The following is a 26,172-nucleotide window of genomic DNA, read 5'->3' on the forward strand; positions in this document are numbered from 1 at the left end:
ATATATTGCTGGTAGAAATGTAAATTGGTACAGCTCTTTGGAAGTCAGCTTGCAGTATTTTTAAGTTTGTTAGATATCGGGCTGCCTGCAATGATTGAGCAATTCTATTCTTAAGAATTGAAAATGTGCACATTAAAATTTTGCAGGAATATTCATGACAGCATTATAGATAATTGCCAAAAAATGGAAACAAGTTAAATGTCTATCAACCTATGAACGGATTTAAAAAATGTAGCATACACATAAAGTGGAGCGCTATTCAACCATAAAGAGAATTAAGTACTGATTTGTGCTACAACATGGATAAACTTTGAAAACAGTGTGTAAAAGAAAGAAGCCATACACAAAAGACTATATAATGGATGAATCCAGACATGTCCAAACTAGGCAAGAGGAATATTTCAGCATCCAAGAAACACTTCTAATGTATCTTCTTGTTCAATAACCCCTCTCTTCCTCCACTCTCCCCAAATGTAACTACCATCCGGACTCCCAATGTTATGAATTAGTTCTGTTCATTTTCAGGCTTTGGTAAATGGAATCTTACATTATATAGTCTTTCCTTTTGTCTTCTTTTGAATAACATCATACACATGAGATTTATCCATGCTGCTATACGTAGCTATAGTTAGGCATTTTTCTTGGTGAATTGAATTCATTGTGTACACATACAATACAAAAAGCTTAACTTTTTTTCTTGGTGTTGAAGAAAATTTGGCTTGTTTTCAGTTTGGGGACTATTACAAGTAATGATGCTGTGAACAATTCTATATATAACTTTTGGTGCACATGAGCATAACTTTCTTTTTATTTTAACTTTAAACAAATAACATATATATCTGTATATATGCGTGTGTGTGTGTATTTATATATGAAAATTCCTGGGACATTGACTATGTTTAACTTTAATAAATACTATTAACTTCCTAAACTGGTTATACAAATTTATGCTTTCATCAGCAGCACATGTAGATTTTAGTTGCTCTGCATTATTTCACATACTCAGTTTTGTCAGGCTTTTTACTTTTAGCTATAACAGAGGTTATTCCAATGGTGTCTGATTGGAGTTTTAATACAAGTTTTCCTTGATGGATTCAGCCACATTTTTATGTTTTTAAGCCATTTGGTTGTTCATTTTGGTAATCTGATCTTTTAAGTATCTTGCCTGTATTTTTTTGGTACCGGGGATCAAACTTGGGACCTTGCGCTTGTGAGGCAGGCAACGGCACCACTGAGCTAAATCCCCAGCCCTCTTGCCTATTTTTATATACATTTATTTATCTTTTCCTTATTTACTGGTAGTAGTTCTTTTTTTTTCTTTCTGGTAGTAGTTCTTTGTACAGGCTGCATATTTGTCTCCTAGTTATTTGTATTGTAAAAACATCCTATTGGCGACTTTTCACATTCATAATGGAATCTTTTGATGAATGGAAGTTCTTATTTTTAATTTAGTCTTTCTTGTGTTCCTTTATAGTAAATTTCTGTGTCCTTTTCAGAAGTTTTTGCTTCCTCCAAGGTCATGTTCTATTTATTGTAATTTAGAGTACTCATTGTTTTGTATTTTATATTTAGGTATGCAATTCCTGTGGAATTAGTTATTTTGTATAGTATGAGATAGGGATTGGGTATCATTTCTTTACATATGGATATCTAATTGGTCAGCAATACCTAATAACAGGACTTTCTTTCCCTACTGCTTTCAGTGACACCCTTGTCATAAGTCAACTATCTGTAACACACTGATGTGTTTCCTGACTTTCTACTCAGTTCCATTTATCTATTTGTGTTTTCTTGTACCAATAACACACAAATTTAATTACTATTGCTTAGAAAAATCTTGACATCTTCAGCAGTATTCTCTTTTTGCATTTGTTTTGGGTATTCTTGGTACTTTATACTTTCATGTCAATTTTAAAACTGATTTATCAAAGTATATCAAAGTATACCCCCACATATGCATCCTTCTGTGATTTGGATTGAGATTACATCTGTAGATCATTTGGAGGGGTCTGACACATTTCAATATTAAAACTTTCAGTTAAGAAGCATGGTACATATCACATTTCATTTCATTTCTATCTCATTTCTCTCAATACTTTGGAGTTTTCTGTGCAGAGATCTTGTGCATATTATTTTTTATTTTTATTAGTACATGTTTGGAGTACATAATATTTGCATTCCTTGGGTGGAGTTGGTATGTGTACGTAGCACAATTTAATTTCCTTTTTCTTCCTCTTTCCTCCTCATTCTGTCAAGTCTAATAATTTTTCCATAGTTTATTTGTGCATATACAAACACTATTGTATCTTCTATTATAATAATAGCAGTTTTTCTAATTTTTCTGCCTTGTTAGGTTGTACTTATTAAATTAGTCCAGTACAATGTTGCTAATAGTTAATAAATTTCATTCTTGTTTCATTCCAAATTTCATGACAAAAGCTTCCATTATTTTTTTGTTAAGCATTATACATGTATTTGGTTTACTGTAGCTAACTTTTATTAGATTAGGAAGTTCATTTCTATTCCTACTTTGCTGAGACTTGATTATGAATGTGCTGAATTTTATTAATCTTTTTCTGACATATTAAACAAAACAGCATGATTTTTTCTGTAAGTCCAGTGAATCACTTTGTATTTCAAAAGTTAAAATACCCTTGCATTTTGAGAATTAATTCTGTTTAGTTGTGGTGTATTATCTTTCTCATCTATTATTGAATTCTTTTCTTTTTTTGGTACTGGGGATTGGACTCAGAACCTTGTGGCTTGAGAGGCAGGCAGTGGAACCACTGAGCTAAATCCCTGGCTTTGCTGAATTCTTTTTGTTAATGTGCTTAAGAGTTTTGAATTCTAGTAATCTGATTCATGAATATATATGGTATGTACTTTCCCTTTCTTGTAATGTTCCTTGTTGGATTTAAGTATTAAAATTGTGTTGGCCTCCTAAAATGAGCTAGAAAGTACTCACCATTAAAAAAAAAAATCTCTGTATGGAGTTATGGAAGCCTAATGCTATTCTTTCTTAATGATACTTGCTTTGTGGAAGATTTGTGTACTCTGTGATTTCTAGGGTAGGTGTTGGTGCTCACTAAGCTCCTTCACCTCTTCTCAGATCTTACAGTACTTGACACCTATGCTTCATAGCCGATGCTTTGGGTTTGTGCTATTTCTTTATCAAAAACGGTGCTTTTTTTCTATCTTTTGCTTTTTTGTGGCTTCAGTGGAGTTGAAAAGAAAAAGTTTAGCAGAAGTATTTCTCCTCTTAGGGAAAATCCTTCCCTGTTATAATGCTAGAATCCTTTCTTTAAGCAAAACTAATGAAGCTTTCTTTTCAGAAATTTCAGACACCTGAAATGAGAAAATGGAGGACATGTTTTGGTGGGTATATGGTTCTCAGAAGGAGAGAGACAAGGACATATTGGATTGGGAGTCAGTGGACCAGGATATTTGACTACATTTCCCCCTAATTTTCTGTGGGAGGTATTGAACTTCTTTGAGCTTTGGTTTATTTTTCTGTAAAACAAAGAAAGCAACACCAGCCTTGCCAAACTCAGGAATAGTAGGAAGATTCAGTGGAATAAAATATATTGTCCTATTTATAAAATTCTATAGAAATAAATTATATTATTTTTATGTCCCCCACATAGAGCTAGCTCTCTGGAAAGCTATCAGGGAACAAAAGACAAAAGAATGTCACAGCTACTGTTGCCTTTTTATTCCATCTTAATGAATATCCTCCAGCTAATCTGCAGTCACAGAGGATTCACATTAATATGGAACTTATATAATTCATAAATTGCTACAACAGCCTAGAAAGGGTTTAATCAGTTGCCTTCACTCTTAATTATTTTAAAACCTCAATAATGGCCAAATGAGCACATGGCAGTTTAATTAATTTGCATTAAGCCCAAAGGTCTTGAATGAGCAGTGAGTTTATGAACACGGAGTCTAAGGGCTTGGCAGGGGCATGTCAAGCCTGAATGGATATCTAGGCTGGTTCCCACTAGTTCCTCCCAAATCAGCATGCGCGCGTGTGTGTGTGTGTGTGTGTGTGTGTGTGTGTGTGTGTGTGTGTTTGTTGCATTCACATAATTCCTAGCTCTGTTTATGATTTAAGAATTGGTCTTGAGCCGGGTGTGGTGGTGCATGCCTGTAATCTTAGCACTTGGGTGGCTGAGGCAGGAGGATTGTCTCAAGTTCAAGGCCAGCCTGGGCTACATAGTAAGTTCAAGATCAGCTTGAAGAACATAGCAAGACCCTGTCTCAAAAAAAAAAAAAAAATGGTCCTTCTAAATAAGTATCAATCACCTGGGTGGGGGACCAAGATCTTACCCACCCCTTCCAGGAAAGATCCCTGACTGAAATCCTGAAATCCTTATATGCTTCCTACGTGACTTGCTTTCTTATTGGATCCCCATTTAATCATTGTTACCTAAGTGACCATATTTTTCATAATCTTATTGGCTGACTGTAGTTTTGTCCCACCTTGAACCGACCTCACCTCACGGCTTTGCTGTATAAAACGCCTTTGAAAGTTGAGTGAGTGGGCACCCCATTTTCTGTCCCCCTTCTGTCTCTCTTAGACAGAAGCTATCTTTCTCTCAGTAAATTCTTTCTACTGTTAACCTCCATTGTTCCTAGAATTCATTCTTCAATTTTAGAGAACAGGAACTTGTGTCTGGGATACCTAGCAGGTTTGGGAGTCACATCTATTCTTCCTATATCAATGGCATCTTTAGGTCTCATCCAATTAGAAAGCCAACTCCAGGAACATGAAAGATGTTCAGGTGACAAACAGTATCTACAAGTAAAAGAAACCATGCTCTGGACAGATGTGGGGGTTGGTGAGTGGGATGGACACGAGAAGTCCTGAGGCCTTTATCTTTTAGAGTTTGACTGACGTCATCTTTTAGCCTGCATTATTGAAGTGGGATAAAAAAGAGACTCTTTAGGGTAGAAGGTGTGTAAAGAGTAGAGAGAGACAAGAAGACAGGTTCAGAGAACACTTCACTGCATTGTCTAGTGTTTGTTTCCATGTCTGTGTTTGTATTTATGGTATTAATTCACTGTCATCCCTCTTTCCCACACAGCCTTTCTGTCTGGATCCATCACCTGAAGGGTAGAAGCAATCACAATACAATTTGAGGAGGCCTGTGCTAAGAACTACGACATCATGTGTCTGTATTTAATAGATGTGTAGGAATGGCATTCTTGTTTATTATGTGCACACAATTTGTCATGCTATCCATGAAATATTCCTTATTCAATCTTCTTCCTAGCTATATTTTGTATTTGTATTGGCTAAATTCTCTAATTTTCTGTGGAAAGAAACACCATACATTTGGACACTATGAGTTCTAATATTCCTAGTTTCCTATTCAGTTCTCATCCCATTCCAGGCAGGTGGAAGTTGGGCCCCCTTTAGAGGTCAGGGTTCTGTGCCTGTTTGTGGCTACTTGTGAGCAGAAGCAGGATAAAACCCAGGCACCTCTGTCTGTCTGTCCTATGGTATGTGATTCTGAAGGAGGCTTTGTTTTAGTGGCACAGGTACAAATCAGCCAACCTGGACCACTGAGCCATAGCAAGAGGGAAAGTTGCCTCGAAGAGGTCCCTGCATCATCTCCAAGCTTTTGTTGCATTAAGCCACTGAGATTTGGATTTGTTTGTTATTATAAGGCAATATATCTCATTCTGATAAATAAATCACTGAAAAAATGCTGGAACATTTTCATACTTTTACATTATCAATAGGTTATACATGGCACTTCCTTTTGATTTAATATAGTGGCACAGACTCACCAGCTTATAACCTTGATAATTATGTTTCTGGTCTAGAAACCTCCTGCCTCCCTTTTTTCCATTTTGGAGAAATCACATTCGTTAAAATTCTTGTAGATGGAAATGACAGAAACCTATCCCAATGCAAACTAAAGTTATATAAACAAAGTTAAAAGTTTGCATTTATCCCCCTGTAATGTCAAATGCTAGGGGTACTGTTTACCTGTAGTGATATGAGAGTCAGAAGCTAGATGGCTCTCAGAATCCTTGCTTCATCTCTTGTCTTTGGTTCTCCAGATAATAGGCTTCATTCTTTCAGTTTGTTAACTACCTGTAGGGAGAATGGCTGCTATTAGCTTAAGGAGTTCCAGGCTCTTATCTTCAGATCTTCAAACCAGAGAAGAAATCAGCTCTTTTCCTCTAAAATCTTGTCTGAAAAATAGTGGGAAGAACACTGATTGTCATAATATCTTCCTTGTCCGGATGAATCTCTTGGCTTGGACCATTGACCAAGCTACTTTATGAACATAGCTTCTATTATCGAGAGGAAGAGAGGAAGAGAGGAGGCTGTGAAAACTAAAACTTAGATATTTTTAGAGATATTAGTCACAGTGTGGGGCCAGCATCCCTGACTTGGTGTTAGTGTGAGCTTGATAACATTTCCTTTATGAATGATCGCAACCTAACTTGACCCTTTCCTCTGCCCTGTGCTGCTGGATGTGGTACAGGGTGAGAATGGCTTAGTTGGTATTGAAATACAGATGGCACACTGCCACCATTGTGCTAGGAGCAAAGGAGGGAATTCTGAAGACATCATTAATCAAACAGCACACTCTTCCCTGTGGAGTGTGGGCAGGGCCTAAGAATATTATATCATAGCTCTTACCAGTCTCTAAAGCTGCTTTTCAAGATGAGACATAGATGTTAAACCAAACCTATCTCTACCCAATTGCAAAATGTACATTACTAATAGTGAGGAGAGACTTCCAGATGCTCTGGAAACAGAATTGGATCTTTGATGGATCACTGTTGGCAAAGTCTAGAAAAAATTGTGAGCCATTAATGAACCACTTTGAAAATCTATCATTACCCATTTGATCAGCAGTGTGGTGTAGGTAATTATATGTCCTGGGTCACTGTCACATGATTCTGGGAGACACTGTCCACATCCTCTTTAGGGGAATGGAGTCATCTGTGCTCAGGGAGCACAAGGTTGACTGTGTAAAGTGGTGGCTCCTGAGGAGGGACCGTCCTATCTGAGCCTCAGTTTCCTCCCTGAGAAATGACACTATTATATCTTTTCTAGCCTTTGGAAAAGAGAATATTTTGTACTTTTTAAAATAATTTTACTTTTTAATCATAGGCAAATATCATTTATAAAAAAATCAATAAGGACTCCTGATGAAACCAGGATCATAGATGTAGCTGAAATAGTAATATTCTAACTGGTAAAATATCATCCAAAAGTCAGGGCTGTATCAAGATAGACTAGGCCAGGGTATGCCAAATTTTTCTCAGAAACTAGATCTGGTCCACTTCTTGTTTTTGTAAATAAAGTTTTATTAACATGCAGTCAATCTCTTTCATCTTATATATATTGTCTATGGCTGTTTGCAAACTACACAACAGCAGAGTTGAGTAGTTACAGTAAGAATAAATGGGTGGTAAAGCCTAACAAATAGATGATTTGGTTATTTATAGCAAAGGCTTATCAACTCCATGAGTAGTTCAGTGGTTTTCCAACTGGCATGTGCCTCAGAATCACTGGGTAATTAGATTAAAATATCAATTTCTGGGCCCTGTTCTAGAGTTTCTGAATCAGTAAGTCTGGAGTGGGGTCATGACCGAGTTCTAAAAAGTGCCAGGGGATGCTACCTATCTGGGAACCACATTTTGAGTGCCACGGGATTAGAGATTATATAGTTGGCAAGATGTACTCTTGATGTGGTCTCTAATGGAATAGGGTGGGTACTAGCTGTGTATGGGCTCTTCTCCAGCTTCTGAAACAGGATAGAGGTGTTCCAGGATAGAAGAATAGGAGGTAGTCACAGTACCTCTTTCTTTATGACTCTTGGGGGAAAAAAACCCCAGCAAAAAGCCCCAAACAAACAAACAAACAAAAACCAGAGGATGTTCCAGGATACACCTAGGTGCCAGTGCTCTGGTTATTGAGTTCATGTTGAACACATATTTGGGGAGCTCTGTGAATAAGCCTAGCTATAAACAACTTCTTTATTTATAGGCATGTGGGAATCGTGTAACTTTGTAGTCCCTAAGGCAAAAACATTCCCCACTTACAATGAACAGGTACCAACTTGCAGCTATGTAATTACTAAATTCCAGATGAATGTGTTGTAATTCACTGGGTATCACTTCTTTCTATGGGCAGGAACTACTGAACTCTGGGAAGTAGTCTTCAGCAGATGAAAACAAGAAATGGTGGATGGGCTTTTCCGTTGTCATTATTTACTAATCTCCTCACTCCTACCCCGCTGCCCTCATTGCCTAGATCCCTCCCACTCCCACTCCAGGACATCAGTCAATTGTGTAACAATTGTTACAGAAGCCACTTGGCATAAAAGTGAAAGATAGTGGGTAGGCAAATGAGGCCAGGTTTAGGACATGGAATGGAGCAGCCCCCGAAGAGCTCTTAGGTTTAAATTCATCTGTAAAGGAAGAAGGCTGGAGATTTTACCTGTAAGGCATCAGGATATGAATTTCACGAATAAGATCATGCTTTTGATGGGTCTCTAAAAACTGTCTCCACAGTCAGAGGATTAAATGGAAAGGGGAATTTTTCTGATCTCATCCCCTATACACATTGTGCTTGGTTCTTTTTCAGGCTGGGCTTGAGTTTTTTTGGGAGGCAGTTCTTGTGAGACAGCCAGAGGGCTGGAATTCTTGAGAAGCCATTATTCTGTTCATTATTGTTCACTTTTATAAATATGAGACCCCTCAAATTAAGCAGAAACATAGCCATTCTATTTCTCTGGGGCATCCTCATCACAGCACCTTTATGGTGCAGAAATTGGCTCAGTCACACTGGTCAATAGCAGATGTGATGACCATTAGAAGCCTGGCTGATCACAGGGCCAAGGTTTTGAATAGAGAACTCCTGATCCTTTTCTTTTAATCCCTACCACAGGGATCTTCTTGTATTGAGATTCTTCTTTTCACATGAGAGTGGGGGTTTGGGGTGTTTGGAAGAAGATAGAGTCCCCAGGCAAGCTAGAGAAAGGCACCTTAGGTGCCTGAAGTTACAGGATCTCCCCTACTCCCTGCCCTGCCAGAGGACTCCTGCTCATCCTGCAATATTCAGCTTGAGGATCTTTCTCCCATCTTTTCTGAGAAGACTTTCCTGACTTCATTGGTAGGAGATGGTCCCTTCCCTCTTTGAGCTTCCAGAAGACATCTTTATCAAAGTACTCTTCACATGGCTTTAGTTACTGGGTTACATGTCTGCTTTTGACTCTGCACCATATACTTCCTTATTTTATTTATTTAAAGGTACATAATATGTCTTCACTCTTTCAACATTCATTTCATCTTTACAGCAAACTTATGAGGTAGACATTATTGTTCTGTCCATTCTGTGGATGAGAAAACAGAGTCACAAAGAAGTTATGTAATTTCCCACAACCACAGACATCATAAATGGAAGAGCTGGTATTCATACTTTGGGAATCTGGCTTCACAGTCTTCATTGTGGTGTTAGGCTGTTGCCCTGTAAGGGTAGTGTTTATATGTCATTTATTTTAAATTTCTGGTTTCTAACACCATGCCTGGCACACAGGCAAAACGTTAACAAATGTTATTGAAAGAGACACCATAAGATCTATTTGTTAGGAAGGGAATGAATGATTTTTTGGAGCCAGTGCATACATATTCCATTTAATGAATTAGGCACTGTATTAATTTATTATGTTATTTGTCTCTGAACTTATTCTCATAAGAAAAAGATGTATATGTAGGTGTGTGTATGAAAAATCTTTTGGAGTTCATTGCTATACATTTTCCCAGTGTTTTGGTGCTCTTGTATAATTTCACTGAAAAATGTGTGAGTAGAATTTGTTCTATGCACTCTTAACAATGAGAGTTGGCAAAGTCATAATGCAAATCCTCTCTGCCAATGAGCCCTCTACCCTTGCTCTCTTCAATGGAATGTATTCCACAGAGAGTGTTGTTAATTCCTCTTTAGATTCTCTTTCTGCCATTTATTTTGTGTTCTAATAAACTGCTGTAACCCATACTGACTTATGAAAAAACAAAACATGTAAGTTAAGTGCCTGAGCCTGTCTCAAAAAACACAAACAAGCTGGGCATGGTGGCACACATCTATAATCCCAGCACTTGAGAGGCTGAGGCAGAAGTGTCACTGTGAGTTCACAATAAGCCTGGGCTACATAAAGAGTTCAAGGACAGCTTGAGCTACGTAGTGAGACACTATCTCAAAAAAATGAAAAAACAAAAACAAAAAACACCCACACAAAAAAAGAATCAAGTTAGATTTTAAAAGCCACTGGTCTTCTCTTCTCTGAAAACTATGGCACTCTGAAAAGAGAGATTGAAGATGATATCAGAAAATGGACAGACATCCCCTGCTCCTGGGTAGGAAGGATTAATATAGTGAAAATGGCCATACTTCCAAAACTGCTATATAGTTTTAATGCAATTCCAATTGAGATCCCAGCATCATACTTCATAGACCTCGAGAAAAAAATCCAAAAATTCATTTGGAGCAAGAAGAGACCCAGAATAGCAAAAGCAATTCTAGGTAACAGAGACATGGCAGGGAGTATTACAATCCCCAACCTGCAACTCTACTACAAAGCTACTGTAATAAAAACAGCATGGTACTGGCAAAGAAACAGACTTGAGGACCAGTGGAACAGATTAGAAGACGCAGAAACAACGCCAGACACACTCAGCCATCTCATCTTCGACAAAGGAGCCAAACACCCTCACTGGAGGAAAGATAGCCTCTTTAATAAATGGTGCTGGAAAAATTGGGCTTCAACTTGCCACAGATTAAAACTAGACCTGTCTCTCTCACCATGCACTAAACTAAACTCAAAATGGATTAAAGATCTCAATATTAAAATAGAAACTCTGAACCAGTTGGAACAGAGGTTAGGTAGAACCCTTGAAGACATCGGTGTAGGAAAAGATTTTATGAACAAATCCTCAGTTGCCCGTGAACTAGCACAAACAATCAACAAATGGGATCTCTTCTTATTAAAAGGCTTCTGCACAGCAAGAGAAACCACCAGCAGTGTGAAGAGACAACCCACAATGTGGGAAAAAATCTTCACCTGCTCTTCCTCAGACAAAGGTCTACTATCTCGAATCTATAAAGAACTTAAAAAGATCAGACCTCCCAGATTTAAAGACCCAATCCAAAAATGGGCATCTGAAATGAACAGACATTTCTCAGACAAAGAAGTAGAAATAGCAAATAAATACATGAAAATATGTTCAACATCACTGGTCATTTGAGAGATGCAAATGAAAACAATGCTGAGATTCCACTTCACTCCAGAAAGAATGGCTGCTATCATGAAATCAAGCAATAAGAAATGCTGGCAGGGCTGTGGAGAAAGAGGAACCCTGCTCCACTGCTGGTGGGAGTGTAGACTGGTGCAAGCACTGTGGAAATCAGTATGGAGATACCTCAAAGAACTAGGACTGGAAATCCCATTTGACCCCACTATTCCACTGCTGGGGATCTTCCCCAAAGAATTAAAAGAATCATACCACAGTGATATATGTGTGCCCATGTTCATAGCAGCACAGTTTGTAATAGCTAAAACTTGGAAACAGCCCAAATGCCCATCAACTGGAGACTGGATAAAGAAAATGTGTTTTTTTTTTTAATAAAATGGAGTACTACTCAGCCATAAAAAATGAGAAATTAGAGACATTTATAGCTAAGTGGATGCACATTGAGGCAATACTCTTAAGTGAAATAAATAGGACACAGATGTGTAAATACCCAATAGTTTCTCTGGTGTGAGAAACTGAAAGTGTAAATAAGGACTAAATGTATAATAGGTAATGTGAAATAGGAAGAAAAGGGGAAGGAAGTGGGAGGGCTAGGGGAAAGGATAGAAGGGAATGGGATTAATATGAGAAAATGGAAAAATAGGAACAAAATTTTTGTAAATAGGGAGGGCTGGAGGGGTTGAAGGGAGGGGTGGGCAAGGGTGAAAAACAAGAACCAAGAGAGACTATGTAAAGGTGCAAATTTCCAATGATGGATGTCATTATATTGTATACCTAAAATGTACCAATGATTAGAATGAATAATCGATAATGTAAAATAGGAAGAAAAGGTCCAAAGGGGTAGGGGTAGTGGGAGGGGTAGGGGAAAGGAAAGAAGGGAAAGGAAAAAATGCTGAGAAATGGAAAAAATGGAAATAAAGTCTTTGTAAATAGGGAAGGGTGGAGGGGGTGAAGGGAGGGCTAGGAATGGGGAAAAAATAAGAACCAAGATGCATTATGTAAAGGTACAATTCTCAATGAGAAATGTAATTGTGTTGTATACCTACAATGTACCAATGAAAGAATTTAATAAAAAAAAAAAAGCCACTGGTCTTGGCCCCGTTGTTCTCTGGACCTAGCAACAGGTGCCCGAGCATGGCTCTAAGGCCTTGAAATCTGCCAGGAGCCCTTCGCTTGGGAGAAATCCAGGGCCCTCTTCAACCACCTCCAAGAACAAAGAAAAGAATGAACAGAAATATCTTGATCCAGATCTGAGAAAATGAGAGAAACATTCTTCCTTCTTTCATGACTGACTGTGTAGTTGGTTATTCAATAATAATTATATTACCTAGTTCAAATATCAGATATTGAAAAAATAGCAGCTTTTTCCAATGTGGTATTTCATTTTTCTGACATAATGTGAGGTTCGGATATAATATAATCAGTCCCTGGCTGGAAATGTCATCGGAAACCCTCATTTCTTCTACCTTTGTGCTTCAGCTGCATCATCTTTAGTGCATGCTTATCTAGTGGAGAAAGGTGGCTGCCAACCTCCGACCATTTCACTGGCACTGCTGGCAGGAAGAAGGGAAGAGGCAAGGGATGATGGGAACGTGTCAGCTCCCCCTTTATGGGGCTATTCCGGTGTTCTCACTTATTCACTTCCTCTTGCTTCTCCTTGCTGAGATTTGTTTCAGATATTTATCCCTAGATGCAAAGGGAGTTGAGAAAACTAGTTATGTTTTTGGGAAGAATGTGTTTGTCATCTTGTCTGTTAGTTCACATGAGCCTGCCATGCATCTCTGAGCTCTGCTTTACTGTTTTCAGCTTATACAGTCACTCTGATAATTCTTAGAGTGGGGCATGGCTGGTGCAAACTGAGGTGGACTGCATAGCTACCTACATGTGTGCAGTGCAGAATACTTGGAAGGCTTAGAGGTCAAGTCAAGTCATACAGCTAGGTAGCAAGAGAGGCCAGAGATAGGATCTCTGGGTCTCACATAACTTTATTACTCTTACCTACTTCACCCAAACATTCAGATTCCTATAAACTTAAAGACCACTGAGCATCTGAGTGGACCCTTCATGGATGTGGAAATTGAACCTGAAAGGGCTTAAAAAATGAGGGCAGGTAGCTGACATCACCTGACAGCTTGGAGAAGTCCAAAGTCAACAGCTGGATACTCTCAATTTTGTGACCAGAGGAGTTAATAGTGAGGGGACTGCCTGTATTTTTATTGCTAGTGGTTTGGGAAGACAAATATCCTCCCAATGAAAGTTCTTTCTAGAACCATTCAATACCCAAGAAGCTAGTAAGACATTCCCATCTCTAGAATGTCAGGCACGAATGCAAAATGTCCAGGAGATGCATCTTACTTTCCATCCTCTGGGAAAATAGTGTAGATTATTCTAGAGACCATTGATTCACTACGTATCTTTACTACACTCATAGATTAGGGTTGGAATATGGGCAGAGAGAAAGTCTTTTATATTTTAAAGACACAATTTTAGGGCAAATAAGAAAGGAACCCTCATGGAGAGTGTGATAGAATAATTTTTGAGATGATAACCAGATTTTAGACCGAATTTAATAAAATCATAAATGATAGTCACAAAAGTAAAATTGTATTCCATCTTTATGACCTAACCCATCTAGGAGTTTTATGTAAATTAACAAATTTAATAGAGGTAAACTTCTAAGGCAGTACAGTGAGCAAGAAAACCAAGGTTCATGGTGAGTAACTTGCTCCATGACATGCAGCTATAGGAAGACTGAACTGAGTTTGAGTTAATTCCTAATCCTGCGTTCTTCCCATTACTCAATGTAAACCTCATAATGTCATGCAGTGTTTTTACTGCAAGTAGGAATAGGTTGAGATTCGGGAGAATTTAGGTGATCTTTTGGAGCATTCACTTATCTGGGACATTGTAGGAAATGGCTTTCAGCTCAGCCATGACTGCAGTTTTCCAGAAGATGGCACCAGATAACTTAGAATCCCTGTCAGAGCAGCCCTAGCAGGATCCAAACAAACCTGACAAACAGCAAAACTGGGTGTGTTGCATATCATAGGGGAGGAATCACAGCTTTGATCATTCCCTTCACACATTCAAGCATTGTTCATGTGCTCAGGGACTTCTGGGGTAGCTCAAGGGTGGTAAGACCTGCAGCTTTGTGGAAACTGAGATAACTTGGCATGTGGGAGGTGTTTAGAATGACTGACCATTTAAAGGTGAGTCTGGCTTCTAAAAAGGGAGAAGTGGACTGCTGAATAGCTGGAAAGAAGCAAGGGAACTATTGTTCTAGTTTGCATCTGGGATTATCCCAAAGGTCCATGTGCCAAAGACTTGGTCCCCAGCTGGTCGTCATTGGGAGAATGTGGAAACTTCAGAGGCAGGGGCCAGTGGGCAGTCTTCAGGTCATCAAGGGGTGCCCTGAAGAGCTAGTGGGATGCTGATCTCTTCCTTTTCCTTGTTTTCTGCTCTCTGGATCACCATGAGATAAGGGGCTTTGCTCTGCCCCATACAGCATTACCATGATGTGCTGCCTCAGGACAAGCTCAGAAACAATGGGGCCAACCAGTTATAGATGGAAACTGCTAGAACTGTGCCAGACAGACCTCTTCTCTTTGTAACATTATTATATTAGTATTTGTTACAGTAGTGGAAAGCAGATCAGCACGGTAGTCAGCTGCAGTCTATAAGGGATCCCTGTGTGAAATCTCCCCAGAAACATCATCATATATTACCTAAATATTTAGTCTAGAAAAACAGGAGGAGAATGTCTACAGACTATAAAAGCTGTGAACAAGTATCACCATCAAGGGGTTTTCTCCCTGAGGCTAAAGTGAAGAAAAAAAAGAAGACCAAAATAAAAACATCTGACTCTCGGAAATAGTCTTTCTTTTTCTGTCAATTTACATGAACATTTATCTTCTCAAACTAGTAGCAACAAAAATGCAGGTGGTCCCTCCCCATTCCCCTCCCATGCAGCACCAGGCAGGGCCTGCAGTCAGCCTGGCCCTGGGCTCCCAAGCTGTTGGGTAGTGTTGACACCTGCCTTGATTCCCCGGCCCTTTTCATTTCCACATCTGTAAGTCAGCACTTTCCCTAGAGTTAATTTCCCTTTTTAGGGGTTTCTATTTCTTCTTATAAAATTGTTTTGAATTTATTATAGGAATAAGATTATTTTTTTAAAAAGTGTTTATAAATATTATCAAAATGATAGCACCTTGGATCTTGAAACTGTGAGGAAACCTTAAATACTGTATCTGTAAAGCAGTCCTATCCAGAGAGACAAACAGATCCTTTTTTACAGTATTCTCTTTTAATGTGTTATTGTTTGCCTTAGCATGTGTTTATACACATGCATACATATATGTTTATATAACAGATATTCACACACATATACATATATACCTACATTTGAAGTTGAGAGCTATATGTTCCATAAGCCCTACTACACCTGAATCTTCACTTTCACAAGATGTCCAGGGGACTTGTTTGTTCTTTTAAGTATATGAACCCCTGCTCTATGAGATAAAGCTAGTGCCAGTAATTCTCTCTGCATTTGGGGAAGGGGAAGGCAGAATTGCAGAGCTGGGCTCTGGCTCCTGGGATAGGCACATTACCTCTCTCTCTCTCTCTCTCCCTCTCTCCCTCTCTCCCTCTCTCCCTCTCTCTCCCTCTCTCTCCCTCTCTCTCCCTCTCTCTCCCTCTCTCTCCCTCTCTCTCCCTCTCTCTCCCTCTGAGTAAGGTACATTTATTGAGGGAAAGACAGCTCCTACCTGAGAGGGACAGGGAGGGACACCCGGAAAGTTGGTTGCCTGGGACCCTGTTTCTCAGGGGGTGGCACATTATTTCTAATTGCCATGGACCATGTCTCTGTCCCCTTGTACCATTTGAGGAGAAGGAAGGTTTGATTGGGGCTATCAGGTACAACTGCAGTAGGTAACAGTAGGCAGGAGCTCCATACCTATTCTTTTTCAGGAAAGAGATACAGATTCGGAATATAATATAATATCTCATCTTCTGATGAGTGAGTGGTAGGCGCAGTATGTCCTGGAAGGAGAAGAAGCAGGAAGGGCAAGAAAAGAGCACAGTCTTTGACATTAGATCAGACAGCAGAAGGCCTCCAGTTGTTTTGAATCATAATGCATCTCCTTCCACAAGAGTAGGGCAGGCTGCCTGAGCTGGCAACTTCCAGCCTTTTTGAGCAATACCCAAAAGTGGGTTCTAACCCATGGCCAGTGGGTTCTAACCTTTGCCTCAGCCCATGCTCAGGGGCTGCCCCCAGGGACCCTCCCTGCTCAGTGAAATAGTTTGGTAGGCTGGGCTGGGAAGCAGATGGAGAGTGTGCAGATGTGCAGCCCTCCCAGTTAAGAGATTCTTGTGTACATTAAATAAGTCTATGGTGGCCCAAGGGAGCCATTCCCATTCCTTTTCTGACCATCACAGATGCCAGTCAGAGGCAGAGCCAGATCAGTATCCCATGCAAGTATTCTAAGTGTTTAAGATACAGCTTTTGGCTAAGCTGAAGATAAACTCTTCTCTGTTAAGATCTCAGCCGAGTGCCACAAATAGAATCTCTCTGCTCTGTTTTTTTTCTTCTTTTAAAAACATGAGAAATGTTAATTTCCACTGTTCAGGGGGTCCCTGTAATGAGGAAGTGGGTGCTATCCTCCGGAGATGTACCGCCTGCACAGAGCGCTCGGGGCCCTGCAGGTGAGTGGCTTTAGGAAGCGATGACTCATCCTCTTCCAAGTGTGCACATATCACTAGAAGTCACATGTCCTGTTCCAAGCATGCTTCATTTCCTGACCTACCCCTGAGATTCTGAGGCCACCCAAGTTCTTGGAATTTGGTTTTGGCACAAAGGAAAGAAAGAGAATCTCTCTCCTTACTGGCTTCTTTCATTTCCTATGGGCCTCAGTTACTCTTCAGGCTCCAGTTTCTATCTGCAGGTTAAACCCAGAGAGAAGTATAATCCTGGAAAATAAAATGGTAGCACATCACCCTGGGCATGTTGGCCTTGGAGTTGGGTCCCAATCTCAAACCTAGGATTTAACATCTCTGACGTATGACTCTCTTCTGTGGCTCCAAGTTTCCCATGCACAATTTGATGTTTCCCCAGCCAGCCAGTGTGACATCACTCCTGGTTTCCTCTTGCTTTGCAGGGTTGGCACTTCCTGAAGGTAGCCTGGGCCTTGTCATGTGTTTGTCTCTGCAAGCAGATTGACTGACCTAGGTGGGGGACATCTGATGCCCTGACTATCTGGGACCTGGCCAGGTGTATTAAGCATGATTTTTTTATTTGTTTGACTTCTGGGGACTTGCTGATCCTGGAGACTCCTTTCCCAGTAGTTAGCCAATCCCTAGAGATGACAAGAACTCTCCTTTGAGCCTGCCCTTCATTACAAATTTACCAAGTCAGAACCTACACCTTATATCTCCTCCATCGGACTGTGGCACAGTTAGGATCAATAATCAACCCAGAGCCAGGTATCAGACAGCTGGGACAGCCCCTATAACAACCCCTTCAATTAAAACCAGCAAATCCTGCCCTACATACCCCGCCTGACCTGCTCTTGTCCCATGAGAAGCACAATTACCTGCTCTTACTTGTGTTTCCCTCTTGCTCAGTCTGTCTGCTGACCAAGCCAAGTGCTGCCCTGCATGGCATGGGAGCCATGCCATGCCTCCTGGGACTAACTGTCAATATCAAAACTTCCTTCATGGCATTGCTTCCATGTTTCCTTACCTTACTATCCTGATTAAAACCACTATTGGGGATATTTGAAAAGAGCAGCCCCCTCTGCCCGAGTTGGCTCATGTTGCCTACACTCACAGTCCATAGTGCTGCCTGCCCTTACATGGCGCTTCCTGCCCTGTGTGGAAAGACTTCCTGCCCTGCCTAACTTCAGCCGGGAAGTACCACCTCCTCCCTCAAGTCTGTATCTTTTCCTGTCACCTTCAGCACCCCCAGTGCCAGTAACATGTAGCCTGGGCCTATGACTGTAGTGTACATTTCAAATACTGCACCTGACACCCTAAGATGCCTTCTCTTGAGCTGATGCTGTTAATACTGGAAAAGGATTCCAGTAGGAAAACTGCTAGGCTGGGTGATATTTTCATTCGCAGTTAATTTTGATAGATGTTTCCAGGTAGCTTCCCAAAGAAGCTGTCACCATTCACATTTCTGCTGGCAAGATATGAAATGAACTCTTTCTCTGTAGGCCCCCAGAGATCCTGGCATTCTTGGAATCTAATTTCCAGCATTCAGGTGAACACTCACAGCTGCTGACAGCCTGAGGTTCCCAGGGGAAGAATGGGGCTGTTGGTGGCCCCAAGATGCTGCTGCCACCCAGGAACCCAGACTGACAATGGTGGTGAAGGCAGAATGCCTCCCACTGGTCTGCCCAAGGCCACCCTGGTTCTTTGACCTGAGACTACGTCAGTGACATGATCTATGGTCCTCTTCTCTACTGGCTGGGCCTTCAGGGGTGATGGGAGAAGCTCCCTCTCAAATGATTTCTTCTTCATTTGCTTTCACAATTAGTTGAATATCAAGGATATGATGGTTCTTGGGTTCATTTGTCTTTTTATGTCTCTCATCCATTTTCCCCAGCACTAGACTTGCAGGTCTTCATGACAGTTAGCTGGTACAGGGAGCAGGATTTTCTGGGGCAATGCAGGACATAGGACACGAGGCCTTGCTGTTTGCTTCTTAAAACTGTGCCAACAATATCCTCTTTTCAAAACTGTGTTTTATATCTTAGAAAATTACAAAATTATTATGTTTATAGGGAAAACTATAGGTGTGCAAGAAGAAAATGTAAAATTCAAAACCCAAAACAAGAATTGCTAACATTTTGGATGGATTATTTTCTAGACTTTTTTCATTTAAAAATGTCTTAGTGAACTGAAAAAAATCAGACTCCCCAAATTCAAAGACCCAATTCAAAAATGGGTATCTGAAATGAACAGACATTTCTCAGACAAAGAAATGAAAGCAGCAAATAAGCATATGAAAAAATGTTCAACATCACTGGTCATTTGAGAGATGCAGATGAAAACAACACTGAGATTCCACCTCACCCCAGAAAGAATGGCTGCTATCAAGAAATCAACCAATAACAAATGCTGGCGGGGGTGTGGAGAGAAAGGAACCCTTCTCCATTGTTGGTGGGAGTGCAGACTGGTGCAACCACTATGGAAATCAGTGTGGAGATACCTCAAAGAACTAGGGCTAGAGGTCCCATTTGACCCAGCTATTTCCTTCCTGGGTATTTTCCCAAAAGAATTAAAAGAATCATACCACAGAGATATATGTGTACCCATGTTTATTGTGGCACAGTTTGTAATAGCTAAGACTTGGAAACAGCCCAAGTGCCCATCAACTGGAAATTGGATAAAGAAGATGTGGTTTTTTAATAAAATGGAGTACTACTCAGCCATAAAGAATGAGAAACTAGAGTCATTTATAGTTAAATGGATGCATATTGAGGCCATACTCTTTAGTGAAATAAATAAGACACACATGTAAATACCGAATAGTTTCTCTAGTGTGAGAAACTGAGAGTGTAAATAAGGACTAAAAGGATTAATAACTAATAAATGATACTTTGAAATTGGAAAAGGTCCAAAGGGGTAGGGGTGGTGGGAGGGGAAGGGGAAAGGCAAGAATGGAAGGGAAAAAGTATTAGAAAATTTAAAAAAATGGAAATGAAGTATGTAAATAGGGAAGGGTGGAGGGGATGAAGGGCACACAGGTAATGGGGAAAAAATAAGAACCAAGATACATCATGTACAGGTACAAGCACCCAATGATAAATGTAAATGTATTTTATACCTAAAATGTACCAATAAAAGAATTTAAGAAAAAAAATGTCTTAGTTGTGGCTAATAACCTGCATGTTTCAACAAACAACAATAACAAGAAGACGTGTCATTCCTTGTCAGTGAATTGGTTTACAGCAGCATTTTCAGTGGTTGTGGACTTTTTTGCCAGGCCTTCTTTTGTTTAACCAAACACCTATTGTGAGTTGGTTTTCCCAGGTTTTTGCCATTGTAATAACTTTTATAACAGCTTTGTACATAAATCTGTGTAATTGTCCAATTATATTCTTAGGAATAATGCCTAGAAACAAGATTACAGAATTAAAATGTAGTCATGTTTTATGAGCTTTTGTGTTGACTTGCACTCTAAAATGTACCAATGTATGCTCTCCCAAGAAATATTTGAGTATTTTCTCAAACTCTTCCTAATGGTTGGGAATGGTTATTGTTTTACATCTTGGCCAAATTGCTAAATGAACCCCTTTCCTTCACTATCATCTGACATAAAGAGTCAAGGGCATGGGGTTTGCAGTACATGGGCCGTAGTGTTTAAAAATTGAGAAAGTCTTGAGCTGGTGCTCTTATTTCTGAGGGAAGTTTTCCAGCTGGAAAACTCAGTTTCCTAAACTCTAAAAATAAGCGTAATTTAAAAAATTTGTAACACTGGACTTTTGAGGAGTTTAGGTGAAATAATACAGTAGGGAATGATGTTTGGGACACCATGAAATTTCCATAAAGAGCTTTCTAGAGGGTCCTCAGGATGTCACTTGGTCTGTGGTTGCCTTCAGCAAACACCTACTCAAGACTTACAGAATCTCTTAAGTGAAATAAACAGGAAACACATACGTAAATACCAAATAGTTTCTCTGGTGTGAGAAACTGAAAGTGTAAATAAGGACTAAAAGGTATAATAGATGATGTGAAATAGGAAGAAAAGGGGCAGAGGGGAAGGGGAAGTGGGAGGGGTAGGATAAAGGAAAGAAGGGAATTTAATTAATATGAGAAAATGAAAAAATGGAAACAAAGTCTTTGTAAATAGGGAGGGGTGGAGGCATTGAAGGGCAGGGGAATGGGGAAAAAATAAGAACCAAGAGAGATTATGTAAAGGTGAAAATTTCCAATGATGAATGTCATTGTATACCTAAGATGTACCAATAAAATTAATCAAAAAAAGACAAAAAAGACTTACAGATTCTCATCAAACAGGCAAGATATCAAGAAGAAAAATAAATGCCTTTGAGTATTGCTTCCAACAGGAAACTGTATGCACACCCTAAGTTCTGCATGTCTTTATGTAAGGTATATGTTATATATCTTTCCTACTCTCTCATATACACACACACGCAGAGACAGCCAGAATAAAATTTCTATTTGGCTAATAATTAATGAGGAATTATAGCATAGAAGATATAGTTTCTGAGGGAATTTTGAGTAAATTATTCTTTTGTGCCTCAGTTTCATCTATAAAATGGGGACAATCATAGTGCATACCTCCCAGAGTTGTGATGAGATTAAATGTGTTAAAATCTATGAAGTATTTAGGCCAGTGCTTGGCACATGGCAAGCATAGGTGACCAGGTGTGTGAAGGCCCAGAGTGTCTGGGGAACTCATGCTCTCCCTGGGAAGCTGGCTTCTAATACTAAGGGCTTGGTAGTTGGCCCTGCAGGGAGACTGGGGGAGGGAGAGTGCAAGTCAGGGTCTATACAGTGCAAAAGGAGGGTACTTCTATTCACTCAGCTGCACAGATAGAGAAGGAATGAGTGAGAATACATGTCTGTGTCCCGTCTTTCAGTGAAGCAGAAGGGCAGGAAAGAGGGGGGCTCAGTGCAGAATTTTCACTGAAGAGCACTCTGCCGGTCAGTGGAGAATCAAATGACTCAGTGCCACATCTGTCTCTTCCTATCTCCCTTACTGTCACTCCAACTCCAGTATCACCTCAGAGAAGACAATTCCCACTGTGAAACTTAAAACTTAAAGTCCAGATCTGAGTCTCAGGTAGCCTCCTGGCTTTGGGTGAGTACTGGGTGACAGGCTGATGGAAAGCTGTGGGGACTTGCAGCTATCTGTGGTTGTGCATGTCATCCTGGAGGACAGCTGCAGTGTCTGTGGATGCAGGCCAGGCCTCAAGCAAAGGAGAGGTCATGTTTCCGGAGATCTTTAATCTGGAATGTGTACCTTTCATTAAAGCCAGAGAAAGGCTACTGTGTGAGCAGAGGAGGCCTGGGCTCAGGGTGTGGTGCCCTCTTGTGCCACCAGACAGTGCTCACCTGGCCCTCTGCTGTGTGTCTGGAACTGGTCATTATCAGGGGGTGCTGCTCCCGGAAGGCTTGAGTTTGGCCAATGGAGTACTTCTGTAGAATTCAGACCAGCCTGAGTTACGGTGTGTGCCATTTGGCGTCATTTAACTCACTCCCTGCTGCTCTGGGGACTTTCTTGATTCCTGTGGCCCTTTGAAGTTACCACCTTCAAGTGGAGAACTTGCACTAAGAGCAGCTAAGCTGGCCCACACCAGAGGTGTGGGCTGTCTCTCCTGTTTACCTCCTTGTACCCTTCAGGGACTGGTTCTTCGGTCCCTCCCTGCCTGAGGCTCCTTACTCTTTCTCCTTAGTGCTTGAGCTGTTGGAGGACTCTGAGTTCCTGACCACTAAGAGTCTGCTGCTCCTGCCATGAAGACCTCAGGAATGCCTTGTCATCTGGATTTTCTTACTACCAAACTCCACGCTGGGTAGGAGTGCTTTACAGAGGAGCACTAGATGGAAGGGAGACAAAGTTCACGGTCCTCAGTCTCCTTGGGGAGACTGCTAATGGACAGCCCCTCAGTGTGTAGCCTGAAACCAGTATCAGACCTCCTGATCCTCACCTCAGTCCTACTGGCCACACTGTGAGCCTGATTCAGTCTAGAACTCTCATCAAGACCTCAGACTTTTATTCAGAACTTACTGAGTCACAGTTTACATGCTATTCTAGCAGCCTTTGTGATGCAACTCATCCTGCATCAGATGAAAAATATGAGTTGTTGAACAGGACAAAAGACATCTAGAAGGAAAAGGGGTCAGTTGACAAGGTGACTGAAGTCAAGATGACTGGAAAATCTCCATATTACATCATGTGTTAACTTTCTGTTAGGGTAACAAATACCTGAGATAAGCAACTTAGAAAGAGTTGATTCATGGTTTTAGTGGCCCTGTTGCTTTGGCCTTGTGGCAGCACATCATGGTGGGAATGTGTGGCAGAAAAACCCATTCACCTCATGGCTGGGTGCAGAACAGCTGAAAAGGAAGACGTAAAGGTCCCACAATCCCTTCTGAGTGCTTGGCCTCAATTACTTAATACCTCCCCCTAGTTCCCACCTCTTTAAGCTTCCACCACTTCCTAATAGCACCATGGATTGGGGACCAAGCCTTTAACACATGTTCTAATCCTTAACAACAGTTCTAATCCACATGGGCCCAGCTAAGGAGTGCCTGGAACCCCATGGGTCAATGTCAGAGTAAGCCTGATAACCAGTGGAGGCTGAGGGGCGCATTCTATTAAGAGCTTCATGGAGGAGTGTTGGGAGCAATGTTACATAGTTCTAGGGCAAAGTTATTTGGTTGGCCTGGTTCTCTTGCCTACAGCCCAGCTACAAAATGACCCCGGTTTGGCCTCTGGTCACAGCTGAGACTTCGGTGATCCAGTGGTGCTGTGATTCTCCAGGGCAAGAAACATCCTGGGAGAACAAACATCTGCTCAGTTCCTCATTGTTCTTGCACTGTTAACATCTTGTTCACCCAAGATGTACTGAACTCTCTGCAAGCTTTTTGTTACACCTTGTTTATCCCAATGTGAACTATTGAACTCTCTGTAAGTCATTTGTTGCATTTGTTTCTCCAGATGTACTCAATTCTCTGCAAATCATTTGTTGCGAGGTAATGAATAAAAGGTGTGGTGGGCTGGGGGCTTTGGTCTTTGCTGCCCAGAGAGAGCAGCACTGATCAGACCCAAAGCTCAGCTTCTTCTCAGTCTCATTTGTCTACCTTTTCTGTAATTTGCCGTGTGCTGCCATGGCTTGCAGGAGACCAGAATTCACTGCAGAAGTTCTGGTAACGTCCCCTTCTCCTGTTCCCTACAGAGGAGGTTTCCAGCAGGTGGTGATGTGCTGGACTAAGACAGCACATGCTGCTTAGGCTTTTGCCTGCTGTCTAGCACCAATAGATCAGACTTCCAATTCCTGACGGCAAGGAGAGAAAATCAGCCACTATGAATTTGGTGAGAGCTACTTTGAAAAATAGCATGTTGCCAGGCACATAGTAGGCCTTTAGTTTTAGTTCTCTCCATTTCCATTGTGGTTGTTTAGAATGGACTGGATCTCTGAGCATGAGCATTTGTGATTCCATAGTTACTATGTCTCTTATAAGATGCGTCAAGATTTCAGAGATGTTAAAATGGAAAAATAAATGTGCATCTTACAATGAATGACATACATTACTGGCTTGGGAGACTTTGCCTTCTGCTCTATACATTGGCACACTAGCAACTCTGAGAAGTCCTGTTCTGAGAACACCTGCTTAACTTGAGTGAGTCCACTTCTGCCACAGTTACTTGACCGGAGAACCCTCTATGCATGGTTCCTGTAGGATTTTCTGGAATTTTTATTCTATGGAGCGTATTTTAGGTCACCTTAAGCCATTTAGAAAAAGTTTAAATTGCATTCCTTATACTTTCTTCATTGACCTTAGATCTATGATAATGATATAGTTTAGAAAGAATCCCATTAAAAAAATTATTTTTAAATGTCACTTTTAACTCCAGATTTGCATAAATGCTTCTGGGAGCACTGGCCACTCCTTGCCGACCCCAGGGTCTGATTTGTACAAAGAGTCTCAGGCTTTGGGGAAATTGCCTGTTCTGTCCACAAATTAAGATTGTGCTTTTCAGTAAAGGTGATGTGGGATTTCTGTCTAGAGTCAGAAGCACCCCCACATCCTATCCTTCTCCCATAGCCAGGGACTAATGCTGGACCATGAAAGCCCAGCTCCTTTGCCTTAGGGTAGACAAACTCTATAGTGTAATTTTCATTCCAGAGCCTACAGGATGAGGCTGAATTTCCGACTTTGCCTCAAATTATACCCCTGACTTACTTCCTTTTCTCCCCTATCTTCTTTGCTCCTTCCCTAGATTCTTTTCTGGAGGCTTTACCTTAATAAATCACTAACGCAAGTATTCAGAGGCTGTCTCCAGAGACCCTGATCTCAGACATGCACCTAAAAATTTAATAAGTCTTTAAATATATTAAATATTTAGTTTGTATTATATTTCTCCAGTGGTTTCATTATTTCTTTTAATAGCTCGCTTGTTTAATACAGGATGCAATGTGGTCCATGCATATCAATTAGATAATTTTAAAAATTTCTTTTCATCTTTAGGCTTCTTCTCTTTTCCATTGCAGTTTTGCAGGTTTATTTTGTTTTGCTTTTGAGAAATTAGGCTGCTTGTCAGAGGAGTTTCTCATAATCTGGGTTTCCTTGGTGTTAGGTATAACAGCTTGGTCCTCTGTTGTTTTCTTCTTCTTCTTCTTTTTTTTTTTTTTTTTTGGTACAGGGGATCAAGCTTGGGATCTTGCACTTTAGAGGCAGGAAGCTAAATCCCTGGGTTCTGTCATTTTCTTCGTAATTGGTGGTCACCTCTAATGGTGGAATCTGACCCAGATTTTATTTCCTGGTAAGATTCCTTCACAGGAGGTATTGTGTTCTCCCATCTGCAGCTACCCAATTTCCAGTTATCTTTCTTTTTGTGATGTTGGTACCTCCAGATACTTGGATCTATTAATTTATGGGAGTTTGTCAAATTCTGACATTCAAATTTACTTATTCATTATTAGCTGGAACATTACGGGAAATTTCCCCTTATCAATTTATTTGGTTATCTTGAAGTACATTTTGCATTGGGAATTAGAGAAGTGTTTAATTTTTATCTCTTTTCTACCTGCTTTCAAAATAATGAGTTGGTCCCTCAGCATCCTTGAAAGTTTTCATATCTTATTAAATTTCTTTTTCAATTGTGATGGGCTCAGGGACATAGATATATATTTAGTTATATGG

The 26,172-nt window shown here is 40.4% G+C and overlaps 1 long non-coding RNA gene across 2 annotated transcripts in view; it reads left to right on the forward strand.

Annotated features, from left to right (window-relative positions):
• LOC110344310 (uncharacterized) overlaps positions 1 to 12,105 on the forward strand; it is a 64,933-nt gene extending 52,828 nt beyond the window's left edge. For both annotated transcript variants that reach the window (XR_015446081.1, XR_015446080.1), the window contains exon 4: positions 5,088 to 12,105. This is a non-coding gene — a long non-coding RNA (uncharacterized LOC110344310). The remainder of the gene's footprint in view (positions 1 to 5,087) is intronic.
• The last annotated feature ends 14,067 nt before the right edge of the window (positions 12,106 to 26,172 follow it).

Source organism: Heterocephalus glaber, unplaced genomic scaffold, assembly GCF_053883595.1.
Source record: "Heterocephalus glaber isolate CG9 unplaced genomic scaffold, H.glaber_assembly_v1.0 deba00000347, whole genome shotgun sequence".
Lineage (NCBI taxonomy): Eukaryota > Metazoa > Chordata > Mammalia > Rodentia > Bathyergidae > Heterocephalus > Heterocephalus glaber.